Source organism: Gekko japonicus, unplaced genomic scaffold, assembly GCF_001447785.1.
Source record: "Gekko japonicus isolate JY-2015 unplaced genomic scaffold, Gekko_japonicus_V1.1 scaffold1614, whole genome shotgun sequence".
Taxonomy (NCBI): domain Eukaryota; kingdom Metazoa; phylum Chordata; class Lepidosauria; order Squamata; family Gekkonidae; genus Gekko; species Gekko japonicus.
This window is the reverse complement of record NW_015160259.1, coordinates 314512-327489: the sequence shown is the minus strand read 5'-3', so window position 1 is coordinate 327489 and position 12978 is coordinate 314512. Positions and strand designations below refer to the sequence as shown.

Sequence of the window (12978 nt, the reverse complement as noted above, 5' to 3'; positions counted from 1 at the left end):
GAGCGGTTCCTCAGTGGAACAGGCTTTCTCAGGGGTGGGCTCTCTGGAGGTTTTTAAACAGAGGCTAGATAGGCCTCTGACAGCAACGCTGATACTGTGAACTTAGGCAGATCATGAGTGGGAGGGCAGGAAGGGTTGCATCGGTGCTTAGTTCTTGTGGCCCTTTTTTACACGCCCAGGGAAATGCTGATCGCCACTTTGGGGTTAGGAAGCAATTTTTCTCCAGGCCAGTTTGGCTGGAGATTCCTGGAAGTTTTTTTTTGGTCATCTTCTGGGTGTGGAACAGGGGGGGGTCACTGTGGGTGGGAGGCATTTGTGAATTTCCTGCACTGTGCAGGGGGTTGGACTAGATGACCCCGGAGGTACCTTCCAACTCTCTGATTCTATAAATGATATTAGCAAGAAAAGGTGGTGCTTTAGGAGAGGCCACCAAAGTATGTGAAGACACAGAACATATTTCCTTGCAGGAACAAAAAAGACAAACTTGCATCTTCAGAAAGCGGTAAGAGAGTGGAGGGGGAACCCTCCAGAAAGCCACTGTTCTTCCAGACTACACCTGCACCACAACAATACCAGGCTGGGGGCAAGAATTACAAGAAAATGCCAAAAGATGGGCCATGTTGTGAGAGTTTGGAGAGAGCAGCAGGATGAAGAGGAGGGAGAAAAGGCAGAACCTGCCTCTATTGCAGGAAGAACTCGATTCTGCTTCCACTGAAGAGGAACTTCCAGAGATAAAAGTGGGGAAACTCTTGGAAAAGCGGAGCGTGCCGGTTAATAATGTTAAGGAAGTGTTGATAAGCTAAACTATAGAGTCTGGGTGGTAACCAGTGTTCCCTCTAAGCTGAGTTAGTGTGAGTTAGCTCACAGTTTCTTAGCCTCCGGCTCACACATTTCTGTCTTAGCTTAGGAAGGATGGCAGGAAGGAGGGCTCCTGAGCAAACTAATTTATGCAGGAGCCACAATCGCTCGCTCACAACTTTCATGCCAGTAGCTCACAAAGTACAATTTTTGCTCACAAGACTCCACAGCTTAGAGGGAACATTGTGGAATCCCCTGAACACGACGGCCACCCCTCTGCACTATTCCACTGTGAAAGCCGCAGAAGTATTTCGCCAAGGAAATATTCTTTTATCGCTTACCTCGTTTCCCCCAAAACTCCACCGGTGCCGCTCTGCCTTTCCCTTCCCCAACGGCATCACACGGGAGCTGCAAGGGGGCTGTGGCAAGTCACGTGGCTTTCTCGGTCGATGCCTCTCTAGGAATGGAGACGCTGCCCAATTAACCCTTGGAGACTAACCCTGCAGAAGGCAAAAAGGGCCTCTTCCTGGCTTCATCCCTCCAGGGGGTGCATCTGTTTGCCCAGCAAGCCTCCCTCCGATTTCCCTGCAAAGAGCGGCGAAGGAGAAGACGGGATTCGACCCCCTTTTTCATCCCAACTTCAGCTGGTTCTTGTCTCTAAGCAGCCCTGCGTCTGGCAACTTTTTGCTCAGGGGGCCAGTCATTGTATACCCGTATGGAGCCATGCCCATTCTTCCCCTCCCCCATTGGACTGTGCTGGTTTGGGTGGGGCTGTTCAGCTCACTGCAAGACCATATACTTTGGAGCTGTGGCGTGTACAGCTGGGATCCCGTGCCTTGTCCCCTGCAAAGACTTCCTTGTGAGGCGCCCCTGGAGGATCGCCCAGCCTCCCCCAGACTTTTGCAATGTTGCCGTCTCAGGTGCCCCTGCCAGTGCCGGCTCCAGGCGGCTGCTTAGGAAAGTGCCCAGAGCAGCGCCTCTGGCCTCTTCCAGGTGAATCGATCCTCCCTCCCTTCCCCCAGCCATTCCCATTAGTGACTCCGACTGGGAGGGGCTCCCTTGCTTGAGCGTCTCCTTCTTTCTTCCTCCACTCCCGGCATTGGGGAGGCCACTTGTCAATCACACAGCACGCACACACGCCTCCCTGGGCACATAGGATCGCCTGGCCCTTCTGCAAATAGGGAGAGTCATCCACCTCTCCCTGGTTGCAGAAGATGGTCTTGCGAGATTGGACCGGTGATCTTATGCAGCCCCTGTTTTGACAAACTGGCACACAGCTACTGTGGGGCTCAGGGGGAGGAGAAGCCAAGGCTCAGGTTGGGGGCCCAGAAGAAACGCTAGGGGGCCGGGCCCCATGCAATGTTCCCTCTAAGCTGAGTCAGTGTGAGCTAGCTCACAGTTTTTTAGCCTCCAGCTCGCACGTTTTTGTCTTAGCTCAGGAAGGATGGCTCCAGAGCAAACTAAGTTATGCACTAGCCAAATTGCTTGCTCACAACTTTAATGCCAGTAGCTCACAAAGTAGAATTTTTGCTCACAAGACCCCACAGCTTAGAGGGAACATTGGCCCCATGGCCCCCGCGTTAGCTACAGGCCTGTCTCTAAGAGTCTAAGGAGAGGATCCTCTTCCTGAGGTTCAGAGTTTGGGGTGGGGGTGCAGCTACTACGGACTCACTGGATGCAAAGTCACCCCTCCGTATATGTTGGGGAAATGCCGTCATCTGTTCCCTAAGAATTCCGTGGAGGATTCAGAGAAGCTTCTGGCCGGGCTCACTGGCTTGAACCACCCAGAGCATTTCTAAGGCAGCCACTGTGCTGCTCCCTCCCAAGAGAAGATTTTGTTCTGTGGTTGTAGCTTGATGGGGGGGAAGGTGCTTGGGAGGGAGTCGGGCTTCAAAGTCTGGTATCCACGTCCTCCCTTGCCCGCAATTTTTTCTTGCCATGTTGTTCCAACAGCACGTCTCAAAGGCTGATACAGCAAACCTGAGGGAGCAAAGCACGTCTGTGTCCGGTCACAGCCCGGCCGGCAGCCCTCCTGAGAATCCTATGTGAGCTGGGGGGGGGGGCCTTCAATAACTTTGGGGCTCGACTAGATGATCTCTTAGGTGCCTTCCAACTCTCTGTTTCCAACCCTGCCTTTGACTGAAGAATCCCCTCCTTAGGAGCTTGGTCAGTAATATGTGAAGCGGAATCAGGGTTTCAAATCTGCTGCTGCAATGCAAACAGTGCTGTTAGTGTGTGAGTGTGAGAGTTAGGGGTATGTTTGTAAGGTGACATCGTGCATGGCTAAGTCAGACCACAGCCGGATAGCTCCAACACCATAAATGTTATTATTCAGCACTGAATTTCTGTTTCATTTTGTAAAGGACAGACCGACAGGGCTGCCTATCTGCAGTCATCATCTGCTTGCTGGCTGCAAAGAGGGAGCCCATGGCCCATCAATTATTCCCCTGTCTGTAAACAAGTACAGCATGTTGGCCATGGAAAGGCAAGGGGCAGACAGCCAAAAGGGAGGGTTTTCACCTGGGCCACCTCATGGGCTATTCTGCGCTCCTTTGGTTGAAATAAAATATTGCCTACATAGACAGAGAAATCAGACTGGAAAGTTTTAAAAACAGGTTAGGGGTTGTTAATACTGTTTATACAGTATTTGGCTTCATTCCCTGGGTTCCAGACTTGAAAAGTAAATTTATACCCCGCCTTTCACTACCCGAAGGAGTCTCAGAGCAGCTTACAATCCGTTTCCCTTCCTCTCCCCACAACAGACACCCTGTGAGGTAGGTGGGGCTGAGAGAGCTCCGAGAGAACTCCCCTTACAAGGACAGCTTCGAGAGAACTGTGATTGACCCAAGGTCAGGCCAGCTGCACGTGGAGGAGTGGGGAATCAAACCTGGTTCTCCCAGATTAGAGTCCACGCTCCTAACCACGACACCAAACTGGAGGAAACCTGGCAGGCTGACAAAGACAGACCACCCTCAAACAGAAGAGAGTCAGTGGGAGGGGTTTCTAATTACACTGGTCTGGAAGAAGTCCCCCGGAGGAGGAGAGCAGGCACACTGACAAAGACAGATCACTCCCAAGGAGAAGCAAGCCAGGGGCAGGGTGTTTCTACTGAGCCCTGCGGGGTATAAGCTGAATAATAAATAAATAAATAAAGGAGAGCTGGACAGTAAAGTTAGTAGTCACCCCAATTCCCCCAAGGCAGGGTGGGTGCAGGAGGAAAGGAGGTAGGCCGACAAAGAGAAGCAATCATTGGGAGGTGTTTCTAATGGCCACTACAGTAGTCACCCCAGTTACTCTGAAACTAGTCTCCCAAGGCAGGGTGGGTGCAGCGAGCCCATTTGCTCCTGTGGATAGGTCCTGCCAAATGTGTTATTCCAATCTCAGCTGTATTTATTGCTCAGTAATCTTGATTCTAATCAGCCCTTCCTGTAAACTAACCCTCCCCCCATTTATATGTAATGTTTGAAGAAATCTGTTTCAATGTATCTAAGAAGTATGCATCTACATATGCTAAGTCTCTCAGTTCTTGCTTATACCCAGAATTGAACTTTGTTGGTCTTGGAGGTGCCACTGCACTCCAACTCAGTTCTCCCATCTTAACTCTTGTGTCAGTATGTTAATTTACTGCTATTCACAAGTCCTAAAGGTAAAGGTAAAGGTTCCCTTGCTCGAAAGCCAGTCGAATCCGACTCTAGGGTTGCGGTACTCATCTCCGTTTCAAAGCCAAAGAGCCAGCGCTGTCCGAAGATGTTTCCGTGGTCATGTGGCCGGCATGACTAAACACCAAGGCGCACGGAAAGCTGTTACCTTTCCCACCAAAGTGGTACCTATTTATCTACTTGCAATTTCTTGCTTTCGAACTGCTAGGTTGGCAGGAGCTGGAACTAGAGACAGGAGCTCACTCCATCATGCGGCAACTCGAGTCTCAAACTGAACTACCGACCTTCCACAGCCTGCAGTTCAGTCTTAACCACAAGTCCTACCAACCGCTTTAATCCAATCTCAGCTATAATTGCCCAGTTACTTATGCATCTTGACTCTAATTGGCTCTTCCAGGCAACTAGCCCCCACTTCCTATATGTAATGGATTCACGGTATCTGAAGAAGTGTGTATGCACTCAAAAGCTTATACCTTGAAAAAGACTTTGTTGGTCTCAAAGGTGCCACTGAACTCAAACTTTGTTTCACATTTTATAATAAGCTGTATTCCAAATATTTTAGCACATATTGAATATTCCTTAACCAATACCAGCTCAACACCTGCATAATACAGGCCTGAAGCAGCACAAAATCCCAGATGATGATGCCAGGTAAAGTTGGGCTTGAGGCTAATGATCTACCAATACTAGAAACATTTGTATGTTTTCTCTCCTGTGTGAATCCTTCCATCTGAAACATGGCTTAGCATTTACATGGTTTCCCAGCTGGGTGAATTCTTGTTGTTGTTCAGTCGCACACTCAAGTCCGACTCTTAGGTGTACCTTAAGATATGCCTTTTGAGTGAAGCCCTTTCAAGTGTTTATTTGATTCCCCCCCCCCATGTGGATACGTTGATGAACAGTTAGTCTGTCGCTCCGAGGAAAGCTCTTTCCACACTCCAAGCATTTATATGGTTTCTCCCCTGTGTGGATACGTTGATGGATAGTAAGATTTGCACTCCATGCAAAGTTTTTTCCACAAACCAAGCATTTATGTGGTTTCTCCCCTGTGTGGATTCGTTGATGTATAGTAAGGTTTGAACTCCGAGCAAAGTTTTTTCCACAGTCCAAGCATTCATACGGTTTCTCCCCTGTGTGGATTCGTTGGTGTATAGTAAGGTGTGAACTCCAAGCAAAGCTCTTTCCACAATCCAAGCATTTATATGGTTTCTCCCCTGAGTGGATTCGTTGATGGGCAGTAAGGTTGTCCCTTCGAGCAAAGCTCTTTCCACAGTCCAAGCATTTATATGGTTTCTCCCCAGTGTGGATACGTTGATGGGAAATAAGGTGTGAACTGCATGTAAAGCTCTTTCCACACTCCAAGCATTTATGAGGTTTCTCCCCAGTGTTAATTCTTTGGTGTGTATGGAACACATCAGATTCAGCATTTTGAGAAACAGAGCATTTGTTCTGTTTTGTTCCAGTGTTTCTCTTCTGAAGTTTTCTCTCAATTAGGTGGTGGTGTGGTTCTCCCTCAGGCTTACTCTGGGGACTATCAGCCTCTAGAATAAAGATAAAAGATTGATAAGACTTTCAAGCAAAAGCAGGATGAAATAAAGCAGGCCGTTAACTGCTCTTCAGAATGACAGGACAGAAATCACTAGAAGGGGAGGGACATCCTGCCCTGTATTAATCAGCTCGTGACTCTTCCTTGGAGAGTAGTTCCATCAGAGATAAGTTAGACCAGCGGAACCTCCCTGTGTAGAGGCAGTTTCTCTCTGAAAAGGGATGCTTTGGAAATGCTACTCTTCTTGTGAATCTATGATGCAGCCTCATTTGGAATACTCTGTACAGTTCTGGTGGCTGTTATCTCAAAAGAGGCATTGCAGAGCTGGAAAAAGTACAGAGGGTGATGACCAAGATGATGAGGGGGTTGGAACACCTTCCCGATGAGGAAATGCTGAAGAGCATGGGACTTTTGAGTTTAGAAATAAGATGACATAAGAACATAAGAGAAGCCAATGCTGGATCAGGCCAATGGCCCATCCAGTCCAACACTCTGTCACCAGGTGCCATCAGGAGGTCCAGCAGTGTGGCCAGGACACTAGAAGCCCCCCCACTGTTGTTGTCCCCCGCAAGCACCAAAAATACAGAGCATCACTTGCCTCAGACCGAGAGTTCCTATCTATACCTTGTGGCTAATAGCTACTGATGGATCTCTGCTCTATATGTTTATCCAATTATCTCTTGAAGCCGTCCATGTGTAGCCACCACCACCTCCTGTGGCAGTGAATTCCAAGTGTTAATCACTCTTTGGGTGAAGAAGTACTTCCTCTTATCCGTTCTAACCCGACCGCTCAGCAGTTTCATGGAGTGCCCATGAGTTCTTGTATTGTGAGAAAGGGAGAAAAGTCCCTCTTTCTCTACCTGCTCTATCCCATGCATAACCTTGTAAACCTCAATCATGTCACCCCTCAGTCGTCTTTTCTCCAAGCTAAAGAGCCCTAAGCGCCTTAACCTTTCCTCATAGGGAAAGTGTTCCAACCCTTTTATCATTCGAGTTGCCCTTTTCTGCACTTTTCCCAAAGCTATAATATCCTTTTTAAGGTGTGGTGCCCAGAACTGCACACAGTATTCCAAATGAGGTCTCACCATTGATTTATATAGGGGCATTATGATATTGGCTGATCTGTTTTCAATACCCTTCCTAATAATCCCCAGCATAGCATTGGCCTTCTTTATTGCAGTCACACACTGTCTCGACAAAGAGGAGACATGACAGAAGTTTATAAGATTATGCATGGGGTGGAGCTGACAAAAAAAATTTCTCCCTCTCCCAGAACTCAAGGGCATCCAAGGAAGCTGATGGGCAGTAGATTCAGGATGGACAAAAGGGTACCCTTCTTTACACAGAGAGTGAGTAAAATGTGGAATTCGCTGCCACAGGATGTAGTGGTGGACAAAAGAATTAACAAGGGGTTACATAGATTCGTGGAGGATAGGTCTATCAGTGGCTACTAGCCATGGTGACTGAGAGGAACCTCCACATCCAGGGCCACTAAACCTCTGAATCCCAAAGCCAGGCAGCGACATCAGTGGAAGGCCTTGGCCACTGTGCCCTCTTGCTGGCCCTCTAGAGGAACTGTTTGGCCACTGTATGAGACAGGAAGCTGGATGGACCATCGGTCTGAGCCTGCAGGGCTTTTCTAATGGTCTTATACCCTTCAAGGGAGTCAATGTGGCCACTGTGGAAAACGGAGGTTGGATAGATGGCTCCTACCAAATCTCTTCCTTTCAAATAAAGAACTGAACCGCATTCACTGGACGGGAACTTTGGAGCAGAACTTTATACTTGAACTACAGACACCCAATCTGACCTCCAGGTTTATAAAGCTCACCGTACTTTCCACACACACCCCGATACATTTGGCATTCCAACTCTTGTGTTCTGTGGCCCTGCCTGTAGGGCTGAGGCAGGTGGAGAATAGAGAATGGGCATTTTCAGTGGTGGCCTCTCAACTGAGGAATGTTGGGGGATGTTTGAGGCAACCTTTATTGAAGCTAATCCCCCTCCCCCTCTGCATTCAATGGACTTTCACCTGCACTGAAGATCTTGCACTCTAGAAGAACAATGAGCCCACTCAATCGTCAACGGGCAATCAGGGGATGGGACTTCCTCCTCTGCCATGTTCTTTTTGTTTACAAACCGATCTTACACACTAGGGCTTTTTTTGTAGAGAAAGCCCAGCAGGAACTCATTAGCATAATAGGCCGCACCCCTGACCGTGTAGCTCATTAGCATATTAGGCCACACCCCATGCCTTTCCTTGGCTTGCCCGGGCACCCTGTGGCTGCGGGAAGCCCGGGCAAGCCGACCCTTGGGCAGGTCAGGGAAGGCACGGGGAGGCATTTAAATGCCTCCCCGATCCTTCCAGTGCCCCCCTGGGCCACCTGCCTCAAGGTCATCGGGGGGGGGTTACTCTCCAGGCCTTCCCTCTGTAGCCACACAGAGGTTTTGGCTGTAGTGGGCGTGGCCAACTCTGAAGCCAGCCGGAACGCCGTTCTTGTGCGTTCCTGCCCAAAAATAGCCCTGTTACACACTAATATTTAGGGACTCCCCATCTGACAGCAATGCGGATTCTGTGAATTTAGGCAGATCATGAGAGGGAGGGGAGGAAGGGTAGGGTTGCCTCAGTGCTTAGTTCTTGTGGCCCTTTTTTACACACCCACAAAATGTTGATTGCCAGTTTGGGATCAGGAAGCAATCCTGGAGGGGGTTTTTTGGTCATCTTCTGGGCATGGAGCAGGGGGTCACTGGGGATGTGGAGGAGGAGGCATTTGTGAATTTCCTGCGCTGTGCAGGGGGTTGGGTTAGAGGACCCTGGAGGTACCTTCCAACTCTATGATTCTATGGTTCTATAAGTATGCAGAGCCCCCTCCCTTGCCTACGTGTGCATCCACTTCACTCCGCTACCAAGAATCTCAAGTGGAAGAGCTCTACCTGCATCCTTATCAGTGGTAGCAGAAAGTGCCGTCAACTGACTTATGGTGACCCTGTAGGGTTTCCAAGGCAAGAGACATTCAGAGGTCTGCTATGGCTTGCCTCTGCATAGCGACCCTGGACTTTCTTGGCGGTCTCTCATCCATGTGCTAACCAGGGCCGACCCGGCTTAACCTCTGAAAGCTGAAGAGATCAGACTAGTCTGGGCCATCCAGGTGAAACCTGGAGTCCTCCTTGGAAGGAATGACTTCTACTTTCAGCACCTGCCAATCAAGGGAAAGGAGAGCCTTACCCAAAGAGGCCACATTCCGACAATTCTCCTCCATGACTTCCTGGTGAAGCCTCCTTTGGTCCGGATCCAGCAGAGCCCACTCCTCCTCGGTGAAGTGAACAGACACCTCCTCCAAGGTCACCAGAGTCTGAAAAGAGAACAAAAAAACCCAAACTCCTCAATCTTCACGGATAATGTAAGAATCTTCCCCTTCCAAGGGCAACCCAAAAGGTCTATAATAAGATGCTGGTGTTCACGAATCAAACCTCCATTTTCATTCTGTGTCCAGAGAGCAGCCCAGATTACAGCTGAGGGACAGAGACAGAAGGAAATGCTCCCTGACGAAGGAAAGATGATCCAGAGTTCCACACTTACCTGATCAGGCTGCATGGAAGCTGCTTTCTCTCTGCCACAAAGAGATGGCAAAGACTGTTTGGCACCACCTGGAAAGATAAGAAGGTAAACGGAGGGCATGCTATACTTTCCAAGCACTTTCATTTCAGATCCTTGGGGAGGAGGGAATAATTTTATCTTTATTATTCTTTGAGGAAGGCAGAACTGTATGTCCAATCTAGTATCACTAAGTCCTGCTTTTACTTGTGAAAACATGTCTGAGATAAAAAAAGGTATAGTAACAATTGATTGGCACAGTAATGAGATAATACGGAGAACAAGAAAAACTGTGAAAAAGTGACGCTTAATATATGTCTTTAAAGAATCATAGAAAAGTGAACAAAAATAATATACATAATCATAAAAAAATATTTTTTCAATGTTCAATGATTGCATTACAATCATCTTAGCCCATGGCAGGTTCTACTACACACTACAGCTGTTATGAACATTGAAAATCTTCCTTAATAATCGTGAGATGTCACCAGAGGATATGAATCTCTGAGAGACATTTTTTGTCTTACATCTTTGTTCAGAAGATCTTCCTTCGAAACGGCAAGACATTCCGGAGATCACCGTCAATATATTTTTCTATGATTATGTATATTATTTTTGTTCACTTTTCTATGGCCCTGTTCACACGAGAAGTTTTGGGCCGGGAGAGGGACGAATCGGGGCCGCAGCAAACGGGCGCGATCCCACAGCAACATCTGGGAATCGTGCTGCGCCCGTTCCCAGCCCGTTCCCAATCCGCCCCTCCCGGCCAAACCCCTCAGCAAAAAAGAACCACCTACCTAGGTGGTTCTTTCCGAAAGGCCGCATCACTGCCGGCCGTGGGATCGCCGGCGTGTCTTTCCGCCGGCGCATCCCCGGCCCCCAGCCGTACTGCGCATGCTCGAGCATGCGCAGTTTGGCAGCCTCCCCCTCCCAATCGTCTCTTCCTCCCCGGCATCTGATCGTGCCGGAGAGCAACGGCGCCACGGCTCAGGGGATCCTGGGATCCCGCCGTGGCGTCTCTTTTTTGGTCAGTCTTTTTTTTGGCCAGTGTTTTCCCTGCCATGTGGCAGGGCCCTATGATTCACAGTTTTTCTTGTTCTCCGTATTATGAGATAAAAAAGGCCATCAGAGGAAATATGCTTTCAAAAGAATTTGTGATTGTAGTTTTGTAAAATTATAATGTAAAATCACTGATCATCTGAAGAGAGCCGATCATCTGAAGAGAGAGCTATGGCAGCCACCGCTGAATCAATGACAATCAAGGACAATAGTGCTAGCACTTATTACGTCATCAACTGGTTGTAGTATTGTTTTCAGTATTTTAATTGTTTTTATTGTAATTTTATGTGCCATTTTACGTAAGCTGCCCTGAGCCAGCCTTGGCTGGGAGGGCAGGGTAGAAATTTGACAAACAAATACATAAATAAATAACCAGAACGATCCTTGCATCCTTATTTCAGATCATTTTTTGCTTCCACGCTTTTGACCAACCCAGTTGTGATGCAGTTATATATGAAACGGTGGTCTTTTTGTCCAACAGCACAGAATTCATAGTATTCAGAAGCAAGAGCTCTGGAATGCAAGGAACAGGCTGCCCTAAACCCACTGATAGAGCCGCAGCTCCCATATCTCAGAATACCTTTATCGCTAGGCAACACAGTGAGAGATCCCACTGACAGATCACCTTTATTATTATTGCTGCATGGCTCCTTCTGGATTTTTTCCTTTGTTCTACAATCCCAACGCAGAGAGCCAGTTTGGTGTGGTGGTTAAGTGCGCGGACTCTAATCTGGGAGAACCAGGTTTGATTCCCCACTCCTCCACTTGCACCTGGCTGGATGACCTTGGGCAAGCCATAACTCTGGCACAGCTGTTCTTGAAAAAGAGCAGTTTCTGTCAAGAGTTCTCTCAGCCTCACCTACTTCACAGGGTGTCTGTTGTGGGGAGGGGTAGAGATGTGAAGGCCCGGAAAAAAAACGGTAAAATTGAGAAAAAACCCGTTTTTTCCCCGTTTTTTTCCTGAAGCCTTTTTGGGTTTTTTCCGAAAAATTGGAAAAATTGAAAAAAGAAAAGAAAAAAAATTGTTTATGGAACATTTTATTTTAACATGATGAATAAAATATTTTAAGACAAGGTGTTCAAATATTTTCCAAATAATTTCTTATATATATACACACACACACATATATATATGTTATCAGATTGATCTAATTTCTGTGCACTGAGGACAATTAAGTCCTAGGTTACAAACTGAACTCTCCAATGCAAGAACAAGATGCATTTCTTCCTTTAGGAGGTGCGATTGTCAGAAGAAAATAAAAAAGTTTCAGTTTTGTTTTTGCATGTGGATGGGTATTCTGTTTGTAATAATTGTTTAGATACACTATATTTTTAATATGCTAGTTGTAATTTCATGCCAAGTAAAAATGTCCATAGTCATATTTTATGTTCCTAACGTAATAGAATGACTTTCAATCTAGAAAAGACAAAAGAAATGCTAATGTAGCATTTTTTTCAATTTTTCTGAAAATTTCCGTTTCCCCCCGAAAAAAAACGGGAAAAAACGGGGTTTTTTCCGAGCTTCAAAATTTCCGGAAATTTTACATCTCTAGGGAGGGGAAGGGAAAGGAGTTTGTAAGCCGCTCTGAGACACCTTTGGGTAGTGAAGGGCGGGGTATAAATCCAATCTCTTCTTCTTCTTCTCTTCATTATTTCAGCTTAATAGGACTCTTTGTTGTTAAATCCAAATGTTCTTCTTCTATCTAATATGGTCAGCCTATCTTGTGCTCCGCTGGTTACCTGACATTATCATCTAATCTTCTTAGTGGTTGTTTGAAGTTTCTTTTTCTATCAGACCTATATTCCACCTGGGAATGATGAGGCTACTGATGCCATACTGCCAAACAGGGGATTTTACGGGATGATCCAAGATGGTTTTTTGACAAAAAAGTTTTTGCACCCAATTGCTGCCTTCCACCACCATTCTTTCAAGGTTTGTCAACTCTGGATACTCCTTGCCCTGTTGAAAAGGAGGCTGCAAAATGCTCTTGACCTACAAATATTGGAAATTACTACAGCATAAGAGGTCCTGAAAGCGTATGATTTTGTAACTCTTTTTATTGGCCTAATGCAATATTTTTTCAATTTGTGACACTAAATCATCATTCGTTTGGCAAATTTGTATTCAAACATCTTGCAGTGATTTTAAATCAATTCTTGTTTCGTACTTCCCCAAACTCAATTTCTAAACTGAGAGTCTAGAGTGGAGCATCTTTCGAGGGGCTTTAAGGCAGCCCACCTACAGTCAGGAGGCCGTTTAGTGGGAACAACACCCTTTCAATCTTACCCAAAAAAGTCGCTCTATGGTAACGCTCCTGCAT

The 12978-nt window shown here is 47.0% G+C and overlaps 1 pseudogene; it reads right to left on the bottom strand.

The window, feature by feature from the left end:
* LOC107113357 overlaps positions 1-12978 on the bottom strand; it is a 50587-nt pseudogene that overhangs the window by 4601 nt on the left and 33008 nt on the right.